Here is a 14,117-nt window from a genome sequence, read left to right on the forward strand (position 1 = left end):
CCCCACCCTCCTGTTCCTGACTGTTTTTAAGAAACACACTAGAAAGTTCATTTGATCCTAGGAAGGGACCTGGATATCATCAAATTCAACCAGCTCGTTTTACAGAGAAAGAAAATAAGGTCTCAGAATCACAGAATTTGAATGTTACAAGGGACCTTAGTGACCATCTAGTTCAGGGGTAGGGAACCTGTGGATTCCGCCAAAGGGCCTCACTTGAAGACATAGTGGCCTCGAGGACATAGGTTCCCTACCCCTACTAGTCCAACCTATTCACAAAAAGAATCCCTATTATAACAAATCCAGTTTCTTCTTGAAAACCCAAAATGAGATGGAATCCATCAGCTCCCGATTCCATTCCACTTTTTGGACAGCTCCATTTGTTAAGAAGTTTCCCTTTCAAGTCTAAATTGATATTTGTAACTTTCACTCTTTGTTTCTGGTTTTACTCTCTGGCATCTAATCTCTTTCCCACATGACAACCTTTCAAACCTGAAGACAGCTATTGTGTCTTGTTTGATTTTTCTCTTGTCCAGGCTAAGAGGTCCATGTTAAATGACTTTCCCAGGGATCCATAACCAGTAAGTGATTGAGTTGAATTCCAACTCAGGTCTTACTGATTCCAGATTCAATACTTTCTCCACTATGCCTTGATACCTTGAAGGGACCATGAGAGTCATCAGTTCTCAATCTCTCATTTTGCAGATTAGGAAAATGTTACAGATGGAAAAAATTTTTGGAACCATCTAGTATAATTACTTTATTATGCAGATGAATATAATTTTTAGTGGAAAGAAATCTGGATTGGAAATGAGCTATGTTTAGATTTCAGTTCTGCTACTTATTTACTCTCAGTGTTACCCTGGGAAAGTCAGCTACAATCTCTGGGCCTCAGTTTCCTTATCTGTGAAATGAAGGATTTGGATTTGATGATCTTGTAAGTTCCCTTCCAAGTCTAAGTTAGTGATCCTCTGATCCCTAATTACTCTAGAAGTCTATATTCTAAGGTTCCTTCCACTTCTAAAACTCAGTGTTTGCTGTTTTAATATACTTTGTTTGATGCTGACATTCTGATCCTTTCTTTCTCAATCCTTGAACATCACATATATGTTTGGGATGTGTGAGTGGTAGGGTGACACATTGTTCCTGGCCTCAAGGAGCTTACCATCTTCGTAGGGAGAGAAGACATAAAATCAAGAAGTTATGTAATTATACATAATTATAGATTCTTTAAAATAATAATGAAGAGATTCATAAAGTAATTATGAGATTGCTAAATGAGTGACAGAAAGAGTTTATTGTTGAGCAGTAGCTATAGTTTTTACATGTAGTAAAATCTTAAGTTATCTTAGAGTGCCATGGATACTTAGAAGTACTGAATAAATAAAATTATTGGATCATTGGTACTTCAATGTACTGTAAGTACTGTAAAGTACTGTAAGGTACTTCAGAGGCCATCTAGTATAACCCTCACCCTTTATAGGTGTATAAACTGAGGCACAGAGCAGTTAAATGATCTGCTGAAGGTCACACAAGTAGTAAATGTTAATGGCTGGGTTTGAACATAGTTTTCTTACTCTAGAACCAAGGCTCTTCCTAAGAGCTAGTCCAGGGGAACTCTAAAAATATAGTTTATGTGGACTGTGGCAGACAACTGGACAAATCCCTCATATTATTATTATGGACAAGTTGGTGTGCTGTGGTTTAGATCAGAGGTGTCAAACTTTGAAAACCTCTCCAGCTGGCTAAACCAGATTAAAATGTAATTGGGAAGTATTTAACAAAATAAATTAAAATGCAATACAATGTAATATTAATTTGTGTTTTGCTGTGGACTATGGAGATATATTCTATTTGAGTTTGACATCTCTGCTTTAGATGGCCATGAGCTTGAGTAGATTTAGAATTGATTGAATGACTGTACCCAAGAATAGTCATTTATTAATGGTTTGCTGTCCACCTGGAAGAAGGTCTCTAATGGAATACCTCCAAGAATATGGCATTGACTGTGTGTTTAAGACTTTTCTCCATGACTCTGGTAACAAGACAAATGTCATAATCATCATACTTTTAGGTGGCATAGAGCTAGGAGAGATAGTCAAACTAGCTAATACTTTAGATGACAGAACTGAATCCAAAACCATATCATTCAGCTTTATTTATTTCAGCATTTATGGAGTCAAATCTAATAAGAAGTTGAATAGGGATAAAAAATAAAGACTTACATTTGGGTTAAAAAATTAGCTTCACGTGTATAAGACAAAGGAGGTTTGGCTAGGCAAGAATCCATCTGAAAATGATCAGGGAGATTTAGTGGACTCTAAGTTGAAATCAGCAGTATCATGTGGTAACCTCTCTCCCCAAAAGACAATGGTTTCTTCGACTGAATTAAGAGAAAGATAGTGTCCAGGACTAGAGGGAGAGGTAGTCCTACTTTGCTCTCCTCTGGTCATAACATACCTGGCATTCTGCATTCATTTCTGGGCATCACCTTTAAGGAAGACTGATTAGTTGGAGAGTAGCTAAAGGAGGGCAACTATATTGAATTAGGGCCTTGAGGTTGAAACGTAGGAAGGAACTGAGATATTTAGCTTGGAAAACAGAAGACTTGGCTAGGGATGGGTGGGAATGATAGCTGTCTTCAGATATTTTTAGGACTGTCAAATAGAAGAAGGCTTGGACTTGTGTAGCTAGACCAAGCATCAGAACCATGAACAATGAATGGAAGTTGAAAAGAGGAAGATTTAGGTTTGAGGTAATGAAAAGCTTTCTCACAATTGGAGCTGTCCAAAAAGGGAACAGAGGAAGCTAGGTGTCCTAGTGGATAGAGTGCCAGGTCTGGAATTAGGAAGACTCATCTTCCAGCTGTGTGACTCTGGGCATGTCCCTTAACTCTGTTTGCCTCAGTTCCCTCATCTGCAAAATGAGCAGAAGAAGGAAATGGCAAACTGCTTCAATATCTTTGCTATGAAAACCCCAAATGGGGTTATGAGAAATTGGACTCAACTGAAAAATGATTGAATAACAACAAACAGGAAAAGGCTACCTCAGGAGGCATTGACTTCCCTCTCACTAGGGTCCTCCAGCAAATGATGATGATCACTTTGGTACGTTGTGGAACTGTGCTGTCAAACTCAAATAGAAATAAATTCCCATTGGCCCACAAATTGACTTAAAAAACAACAAATTAACATCATCTATTTTGCATTTTATTTTTCTTTATTTTGTTAAGCACTTCCCAATTGCACTTTAATCTGCTTTGGCAGCTCTTGGTAGCCTCAGTGTGACACCTTCGCTGTAGAGGACAATCTTGTTCAGAACTAAATGGGTTCTAGATTCTACAATTCTGATCTTCTCATTACACTAGGCTGGGAACCAATGGAGAGATCCGAACTCCTTGGGAACTTATAATCTTTGCCAGACTTTAGCTGGGTCTTGAATGAGAAGTACAAGTTAAGTTTTTTGAACTTATGCCTCTTCTTCCTGTCTTCCTCAGTATAGAATCATAGCTTTTGAGAAGAAACAGAATTAAGAGATCTAGTCAATGCTCCTTGTTTTACACATTTTACAAACCAAGACTCAGAGAGATGAAGTGACTTGCCCCTGGTCATACAGGTAGAACAAGATTAACTCCTCCAAGAACTATCTCTCCTTCCTCTCCTCTCTGGTGTCACTTTTCTGACATGTCACCTGTTGCCTTGTCTTAGTTATTTATACAATTGTTGGATGACAGGGATTGTATTTTTTCATCTCTATTTTCTACAGAGCCTAGCAATGAAGATGTATTGAATTGATTTGTTTTGTTGATATGAATTGTTAGTACATAATGAATAAGTAATAGTAGCTCATATTTAAGGTTAACAAGTACTTTCCTCACAACAAATATTCTAAGAACTAAGTGGTGTGGATCATATTTACATCTAGGAGTGGGGAAATGGAGGTTCAGAGTTGTGAAGTCAATTAATATCACATGGTGAGTTCATGGCTAAGTCATGAGCTCAGACTAGAGTTCCTTGTACAAGTATCATGAAAGGTACCATCAAGTCAACTTTTTGAGGTAAATTCATTTGGGTATAGGAGAGAGATTTTGGACATTGGATAATAGAACACATGATCTGGTGAGGAATAAGACCTCAAGACTCTTCCTTTTTGAGGAGGTGGGGAGAGACAGAGACTCCAGGGCATTCCAGGCAGCTGTTGGGGGAGGGAGCAGGGTTGGTAGCTCACCTGGGATGCAGTATGGTAGTTTCCTTTGTAACTACTTATTTTTGCTAACGATGTGCTGAATTCCATTTTTTTCTACCTGCTGAAGGGGTACAGGTGTTATTAGAGCCATCTCAATTTTTGCACCCTGGGACAAAATGCTGCCCCTTTCTCCAGTATCCCCTTCCTTAGTTACTTACAGGTCTGCCTAGAAGCATGCAGAAAACTTTTGTGATATAATGGAAAGAACACTTGAATTGGAGTTAAAAGATCTTGGTTTGAGACCTGTCTCCTGAATTTCCTAGCTGAGTAACCTTGGGCAAGTTAACTGTCCTTCCTGATCCTCAGTTTCCTGATCTCACATGAAGTCAACTCTTTAACCACAACATGTTCTATAAATGGAAGTTGCTGTTGTGCATGTGGGGTAGGGCCTCAAAGGCCCAGGCCAGTCTGGATTTTCTGTAGTTGTCAAGTGAGAGAGCCTAGGCAGGGAACTGAGCACTGTGGGGAAAATCTGCCAGCGCTGCAGGAGAGGGAAGGGATGTTGGCAGGAGGACTGAGGCCACTTGGCTTCCAGCCAGGGGAGAGGGAACAGGGGCCAGAAAACAGAAGGCTGGACAGTTGGAGAGCTTATATATCTTCTCCTAGGGCATAGCCTGCTAGCAAGGGAATAGATTTTCTGTTCTGGCTACATATATAAATTAAAAGGGAAAGCAAGGAGGGAAAAGACTTGCCCAAAGGCTGACTTGCTCATCCCCTACCCTTCTTCAAACACCTGCTTAGCTCCCCATTGCCTGGAGGATCACATTTACTCATTTTCATCATACATGGTTTGTTCTCCCTCCTCTGCTCTGACTACTGATCTCCTTGGCTTCCTTTAAATTCCAGTTAAAATTCCACCTTCTATGGAAAGCCTCCTCTAATCCCTCTTAATTCCAGTGCTTTCTATTTTTAAAATTATTTCAGATTTATCCTGTTTATAGCTTGCCTTGTATACATCCTGTTTAACTCCCGTCTTCCCCATTAGATTTTAAGCTCCTGGAGGGCAGGGACTGTCTTCTCTCTTTTTGTATCCCCAGTGCTTAGTACAGTGCCTGGCACATAGTAGGTGCTTAATAAGTATTTATTGATTGATATTTCTAACCCCACCACCTAGGTCCAATCTTACTGTCTGGCATCTATTCACTTTTTGTACTACAGTATATAGTAGTATGTTACTTACTACTCTTCAAGGACCACCGGTTTAGAGATGGAAGGTCCTTGAGGTCATTGGATAGATGAGGAAACTGAGGCACAGAGAGGTTAAATAACTTGCCCCCATGTCCACACTGCTAGTATCTGAAGCAGGACTTGAATTTAGTTCTTCCTGAATCTAAGCCCAGCAGTACCCATCATTACTAGCACGACTTTAAAGGACCTCAGCTCTGCTGTCTGGCCATACGCAGCCTATCTTTCCAGCCTCCAGGTTTCGCAAGATCACAGATTTAAAACTAAAAAGGACCTTAGAGGTTATCCAGGCCTGCCCATTCATTTTATAAATAAGGAAACTGAAGACTGGAGAGGCTAAGGGACCTGTCCCAGGCATGCAGAAAGAGAATGACAAAACCAGGATTTGAATTCAGAGCATCTGATTCTAAACCTAGCACCCTTTCTTCTTAAAGATTATTTCTGCCGATGGCACCCTTGCTTTCCTGCTTTGAAATTATTTCATACCCAATTATCTGTATAGGAAATGCCCTCCAATGAAATGCTTCTCCTTTCCCTCCGTGAAATATTTTTTTTGGTGAAGACCTGTCCATTTTTCTTTATTTTTCAGGGCTCAGTTTAGATGCCACCTTCTCCATGAGGTCCTCCTTGTTCCCCCCATCCTCCCATCTGGAAGCACTCTCTTCTTTCTTTGAATAGCCCTTAACGCTTTGCTTATGCTTTATTTCTTTTGCTTGTTCACAGTCTGCTTTGGGTTCCAGCTATTTACGGACATGTCTTATCTTTCCTAAACTGTAAGTTCTTTGAGGACAGGCCATGACCCCAAGTTTTCTTTATCAAGTCAAGTTGATAAACATATATTGAAACTACATAGACAGGGCCCATTTCTGGAAACTATGAGAGATAAAGTGCCAAAATAATATGCGTAAAATGCCTTGTAAACTCTAACATGTTTTTATAAAAATGGTTGTCATTTGATCCTCTCAATACATCTTGTGAAGCTGGTACTGTGGGTATAATGATTTCTATGTTGCAGATGGGTAAACTGAAGCCCCAAGGGAGTGGCTTGCCCGAAATCATGTCTAGGGATAGAATGCCGACTTTAACCCAGTCTTTCTGACTTTGACGCACAAAATCGTCACTGTTGCAGAGGTTCCCAAAGTTTTGCTTTACAGCACTGTGAATATCTCAGTAATTTTTGTCACAGTGCCTGTAGGTCAAAAGAAATAACAAACAGTACTGTTTCTTAAGTAGTTAGGTTGGAAATTTAAAATAACTGGTGGCTCCCCTTGAGAGATCGCTGTGGCACACAGTTTCGGAACTGAAGCAATAGAAGATTTTCACTTAGGTACGCAGTAGAAAGGACTTGAGGAAGAGAAAAAGAGGTCATCGTGGGCTCTGTTGGCTGTGGAAGACTTCATGGAAGGTGTGAGATAGATCCTGAAGCCCCAGGAATTCAGATTTGAGCACCATATAAGATCACACCATCATCTTCTGGTGATGCTCCATGGTTTTGAATTATATCTATGAATTACAAAGGGAGAGAGGAGAGGGAGAAAGCGAGAGAGAGAGAGAGAGAGAGAAAGACAGAGACAAAGAGATATAGAGACATGCAGAGGCAGAGAGACGGAGACAGAAAGACAGAAACAAAGGGGGAGAGAGAGACAGAGAAAGGGAGGAAGGGAGAGACAGAGGACACATAGAGAGATAGAGGCAGAGACAAAGAGACAGAGATAGAAAGACAGAGAGACAGAGACAGACACAGATAGGGAGACAGACTTGGTAGGAATAAGTTGGCTGCAGCACATTACCAGTCTTAACTTGAGGATGAGAAAGATGTTATCCAAGAAATATATGATGGGAAAAGGTGATGGACTGGTGGTGTAGCAGGAGCCAAGAACAACAGATGGTAAGCCTGAGTATTTCAGTGGTCCCCATGAAATGTTAAAGGAGGTTGAGAAAGGCCTCTAACAGTTAGGTAGACTTACAGACATAAATCTTATCGAAGATGTGTGGGATGACGTGAAAAAGAATTGCACAGATGATCAGACAAGTGTGGGTTCTGATCTGTAGTATAGGAGGGAATGTAAGTATGCTATAAATGAAGAAACTGAGGTTCAGAGTTTAAGCCATTTTCACACAGGAGTAGTGGGTATTGGAACTAAATCAGAAGTGGAATAACTGTCCAAACCCCAGCATTCTTTCTACTGCACCACAGTGCCTTTCAGTAGGCAGACATGAGCAATAGGGTAGTCTATCAATAACAGATCTCTCTCAGGATTTTTGAGGCAGATCAGGGACTCCGACCTAGTCTTCTGAGCCCGGATTCTGGTTTCTTTCCACACTACTTCACATCTCATCAAGTTAAGCTTCTGAACCCTTAAGCACATGACTATGTGCGATGCATTTCTACCAGAGATCTTGGGCTCAACAAACAAATTCTATGAAGTCTCATGGCTTCAGAGACAGAGAAAGGAGGAAAAAAAGTGCTGTTACCCACCATTTGTCTTTTCTCTGTCTCTTTCTCTTTCTCTGTGTCTCTGTCTCTCCAATTTCAGCCTCCTTTTCTGTCTCCTAGTTTGGTCAGGATACCTGGAGAGTAGGTTGCCATGGAGATAGACAGATGTAGAGAACAGTATGTAATGGCTGGAAGGTGCTAGTTTGCAACACACCTGTTCTAAGCAGAATGGATTTGGTCTAAGGCTCTTCTTGACAGATGCCCATTACCCTCTTATTTCAGAGGACAAGGGTGGTATAATGAAAGTTGTCTTTTGACAGTAAGTCTCAAGACCTGGATTCTAGTCCTGGTTCTGCCACTGACTTTGCTGCATGTCAGTGATCAAGTCATGCCACCAGGGACTTAGTTTTCTCATCTGAGAGCAGCTGAAATAGATGGTTCTTTCCAATATAATGTTCCATGTTCTTACATTCTATGTTTTAAGGTCCTTTTGCATTTCTTTGATACCTTCTCCCTTCCCCTCAAGGCACTGAGATGATGGGCAGTTTTCACTGGGGTCCTTGGTGGACCAGATCATGGCCTCCTGAGACCATTTGGAAGTATTAAGTCAAAGACAATGAGATTACTTGCTTCATTTCAATTGAAGAAGCATTTATTATGCAACTCATGTTCAGCATTCTATGCTTGACCCTTGGAGATGCAAAAATAGATCTTCTTAAGGTGTTTATTTGCTGCCCTAGTAGAAAGCAGAACACACACACACACACACACACACACACACACAATGGCAATGAATTAATTACTTTAGTTCAATTTGAGAAACTTTTATTAAACAACTATTGAATTCAAGGACCTGGCGCTGGGCCCTTGGGCATATAGAAAGATAGTGCTTCTCCTGGAGGAACTTGTAGAGGGAAAGATATACACAAATAACAGGATACAGGGAAGAACAAGATAAATACCTGGGAGGAAACAGAGAGGGATGACTTATTACCAGTGAGATCTTGGGTAAGTCACTTAACCTCTGAGGCCCTCAGTTTCCTCATCCATAAAATGAGATAATATGGATCTGATCATTCTGTATCCTGTGAGTCTTTTTCAGCTGGCATTCTGTATACTAAAAAAAAATCTGTTAATCTGTGAAAAAAAAATCTGTGAAATTTAATATTCTGTGTTCTGAGGGCCTTTTCTTTCAACTTTAACACTGTGTTCTAGAGTCCCTTTCAGCTCTTACCTTTTAAAACCATATAATTCTCTGATTCCTAAGATTCTCTGAAAATATTTCCATTAGGAGAAAGTTCTCAGTGCCTTTGTAATTTCCAGCAGAGGAAGGAAGGGGAGGGGAGAAGAAAAAAATGATGTTAAACTTGCCATGATCCTCCTTATCTGCGCCATTGCAACAGCTATCAACAGTCAACCAAGGCAATCATCTGAATGAATCCATACGCCCTGGGTTTCCAAGAATGCCGGCAAGCCGCTTTGACAGGGAAGAAGGGGTGCGGCAGAGCTAGGAGTGGTGGGCACGAAACCTCTGGTGTGGTCCTGCCTCTTCTGGGCAAAGCCTTAGGACCCTGCGTGGGGAGCCCCGCCTAGAGGCCGCTAGAAGGGCGAGAAGGGAGCCCAGGCTCCCTAAGCTCGGGGCTGAAGGATGGAAAAACAAAGATACTCCCTTATCACCAGCCTTTGTGTACTTTAGCTTTTGATGGGGAACATCGGATGTGAGGCGCTGCCAGGAGACGGGCAAGCTGCGCTCTAAAACCTCTCCTTCCCAAAGCCCAGATCTCTCCTTTCTTTGGGAGGGGCTTTGGATCTGCCAGGCAGAGGGGCCGGGAATCCCAGATATAGAATGAGAGGGGTTTTAGAACACGACATTTTAGAGCAAAGAATAGGGAATTTTTGAGCTGGAAGGGAACTTAGAACACAGAAGGTAAGCATAGGACAGAACAGTCAGTCAATCAGTAAACATTTATTAAGCGCCTACCACGTGCTAGGACTGTGTGAAGCAGGGCTAGGAGGGGTGGGGGTGGGGGGGGAGAGGTACAAAGAAAGGCAAAAAAAAGAGTTCCTGTTTTCAAGGAGATAATGGAGGAAACAACCTGCACATTGGAAGGAGTTGTCAAATTGGGGGAGACATTCGATGCACAAAGAAGATATACAGAATAAATTGGGGAGGGGGTGATTATAGAGGGAAGGCACTAACGTTAAGGGGGATTAGGAAAGTCTCTTTTTTTGGTAGAAGGTGGGATTTTAGCTGGGACTTGAAGGAAGCCAGGAGGCAGAAATTGAGAAGGGAGAGAATTCTAAGCATGGTTGACAGCCAGGGTAAAGTTCCAGAGTCTAGAGATGGAGAGCCTTCTGCAAGGAAAAGCAAGGACAAAGCTGTAAGAGATTTTAGAGATCAGTTAATGCAATACTCTTGTTTTACGGAGGAGGCAACTGAGGCCTGATGGGGGTAAAGAGGTGCATACAACTTTGCACACAGAATCCCATCCACTTTCACTGTTCCTTTCCTTTATGAGCTTCCAAAACCTGCATTTATTTCCCAAATCAGAAATTCCCTGTTGAAATGTCATCTTTGTATAATAATTCATATTTAGATAGCACTTTTAAGGTTTACAAATCACTCTCCTCCCAATCACATTGTATAGGATTACTATACACATCCTACAAATGGGGGAACTGAGGCTGAGAGAGGGAAATGATTTAATAGAAGTCTCACATCTAGGAAGTAGCAGAGCTGAGATTCCAGCCCATGTTTTCTAATTCAAAATGCAGTGCTCTTTCTACTACCACAGCTGAATTGCCAATCCTCTTCCAGGCATAGTCAGAAGGAAAACTTAATTTACCTTCTCAAGTCCATTTTCTCTTAAACATTGTCTCCATTGAACAACATTGCCAGGCTTTGTAAGACTCATGCTAAAGCTGGAAAGGACTTTAGAAATCTATTCTGAAACCTTTGACTTTTTGATGAAGAAACTGAAGTTCCAGAAAATTCAGTGAACATGTAATAAATTCTTGCTGCGGGGGAGGCGCCAGAATGAGACTAGTAGATTAAGGGAATACTGTAGCACAGTTTAATTAGATTGTAACAAAGTATTTAGCAAAGGCTCTCAAGCCTTTCCTCCACAGCGGATGGATGGATCTGGAATGGGCAATAATATACTTAGGTGAATTCCTAACTGTTTGACTGGCCCAGTACAAAAAGGAGGCTTAATGGGTCCTCATTCTGGGCTCAGTAGGAACATAAAAGGAGAGTTTAAGTGGAATGTCCCAGAGCTTTGGCCTTGACCATGCTCTTTTAAAAATATGTTTATTAGTGACTTGATGTCAGACTCATGAGTGTGCAATCTATTCTTTTATTCAAACTGTAAGGATAACTAATATATTGGAAGCCAAAGTCAGGATCCAAAAAGATTGCAACAGACTAAAATGATGGGCCAGGTCTAATACTATAGATTTAGGGCTGGAAAAAATCTTGGAAATGATTGAGTCCAATGCCCTTTTATTAAACATGAGGAAGCTGAGGTTAGGTGACTTGCCCAAGGTCGCACAGCTGGTAAGTATGTGAGGTAGGATTTGAACCTGATTTCATGATATCAAATCCAGTGATCCATCACTACAACAACCAACCTGCTACTGTAGAATGACCTTTTATGAATATTTACATATGTGTAAACATACACATGTAAATACACACACACATATGACTTTTGAGATACCCTGTGCCTGTTTGTCTATCTCTTCATCTTTGTGTGTATGTATGTGTCTGTCTGTCTGTCTTTGTATGTGTGTATATCTATATCTATCTGTTTGCCTTTGTGTGTATATGTGCATATTTCTCTCTCATTTTCCTTACTTTGCTCCTTCCCCCCTTCTCTCTCTCTCATCCACTGAAACCTCCAGAAACCCCCAGATTTTTTTACATGAACTCCTATCTAGCCATGCAATTCTTATTTTGTGTATACCTGTGTATACATAAGGTGTCCTAAAAATCTTAGTGCAGTTTTAACCTTTAATAACATATATGTATGCATGCATATATACAGACATGCACAATAATACACATATGTGTATGTCTATATATGTATGCACACATACACGTGTATATTATACACATGTAAATTCACACACACACACATATATGGAAGATAACAAGCGTTTAAGAGCCTACCATGTGTCAGGCACTGTGCTATGGAAGCACTTTACAAATATGCCATTTGATCCTCACAACAACCTTGGGAAGTAGGTGCTTTTATTATCCCCGTTTTATAACTGAAGAAACTGTGGCAGATAGAGGTGAAATGACTTGTCCAGAGTTACACAGCTAGTAAGTGTTGAAGAACAAATTTAAATTCAGTTCTTTCTGACTCCACACCTAGCACTCTATCCACTGTGCCACCTAGCTACAGACGTGTGTCTGTATACATGTGTGTAATGGTCTGTCCTTGAGGTGTTTTTTTTAAATCACCTTGGACAGAGCAAGATATAAGAACTATGGATAAATAAGAGTTCACTAGAAAAAGCTCTGAGGGTTTTAGTGGATGAGTTCAATGTGTATCAATAGTTAAAGATAGAGGCCAAAAAGGTGATGTAATCTTGGGCCACATTAAGAGAAGAGTATCCTGAAACAGCAGGCGATGGTCCTGCTGTCCTCTGCCCACATCAGGCCACATTTGGTATATTTTGTTCAATTCTAATCACAACATTTTAACAATGACATTTATAGGGGATCAAGATGGTAAAGGGTCTTGAGGTCATTCTACATGAAGACCAGCTGAGATATTTAGGCTGGGAAAGGAAAGACTTACAATCAATCAGTTTTGCAGTCAAAGTAGCAATCAATCAATGAATCAATCAACAAACATTTATTGAGCACCTACTATGTGCCAGGGACTGTGCTGAGTAAGGAAGCTGATTTAATCTTAATATCGGGAAAAATTTCCTAAACAATTCAGTCTATCAAAAAAAGTGGAATGGGCTGCTCCAGGAGGTAGGGTTCCCCTTCCTCAGAGGTCTTTAGACAAAAGCTGGATGACTGATTCTAGGAGATGCTTTTTTTTGGGGGGGGGGGGCGGCTAGGATTCCTGTTCAATTATATTTGCAACTCAAATGGTTTTTGAGGTTCCTTTCTACTGTGAATTCTTATTTGGAGGTTCACAGGTTCTGAGTGAGGGGAACAATGGACAAATGTCAGGAAAGGGAATTCTTGTTTGAGACCTCAGAAGCCTGATCTGATGAGGGAAGAAAGATTAGGAGCTGTTCCTTTTCCTCTCTCCTCCTCCAGTTAGCAATTACTTGACATTTTAAGATGATTACAGTAATTAGCTAATGGGACTAGTGTAATTTGCAGGACTAAGTTATCAGTGTACTTAAGATCTATATAGCCACATCTATCTATATAGACATAGATATAGGTCTCTGTCTATCTGTCTATCTATCTGTCTATCTATCCATCTATCCATCCGTGACAGTAACTGTTAGTAAATTTGTTGTCACTAGTGATATTTCTAGCCAGGGTAGTAATTAATAGCTTATGGGATGCATTGTCCCAGAGGGCCAAAGTAGGAGTCATTGGCAAAAATTGCAGAGGGGAAGATTTAAATTTTTTTTAAAAAAGTCAATATTTAACAAACAAAACGACTCATACCAAAACCTTCCTAGTGATGGTAGCTTTGGACTACATCAGGAAGCGGGGAGTTTCCCATCACTTGAGATCTTTGTAAAACAAAATTCTAAATTAAAAAATTTTTTAGGGTGAGGGAGGGACTTTATTTTTAAAAATTATTTTATTTGTTTTCAGTTTTCTACAATCACTTTCATATGTCTTAGATTTTTTTCCCTTTCCCCCCCCTTCCCTCCTCCCTCCCCCTTCCCTCCTCAAGATGGCATGCAATCATATATACATTCTACACATATATTCTTATCAAATACATTTTCACCTTAGTGATGTTGCATAGAAGAATTAAAATGAATGGGAGAAACCATAAACACTTGAGGTCTTCAAGCAGAGGGTGAATAATGATTTTGAAAAACTGTTTTATTGATGCTTTAAAAAATTAGCATTGCTGCTGTTTCCCAATACCACTCCTCTTGCTTTAAGAAAAAAAAGGGGGTTAAGCAAAACAAACTTCTTGCATTCCATGTCTGAAAATAAACATTCTACATGTGTAGTCCAAAACTTTGGAAGATAACCTAGTCTCATGGAATGAAAGCTGAATTTGGAGTCAGAAGAAGATTTCAAAGTCTGACTCTT

The 14,117-nt window shown here is 40.3% G+C and overlaps 1 protein-coding gene across 1 annotated transcript in view; it reads left to right on the plus strand.

The window, feature by feature from the left end:
• Window positions 1–14,117, plus strand: part of KCNK9 (potassium two pore domain channel subfamily K member 9) — a 162,872-nt gene that overhangs the window by 56,569 nt on the left and 92,186 nt on the right. The window lies entirely within an intron of this gene.

Source organism: Notamacropus eugenii, chromosome 4 (assembly GCF_028372415.1).
Source record: "Notamacropus eugenii isolate mMacEug1 chromosome 4, mMacEug1.pri_v2, whole genome shotgun sequence".
In the NCBI taxonomy this organism is placed as follows: domain Eukaryota; kingdom Metazoa; phylum Chordata; class Mammalia; order Diprotodontia; family Macropodidae; genus Notamacropus; species Notamacropus eugenii.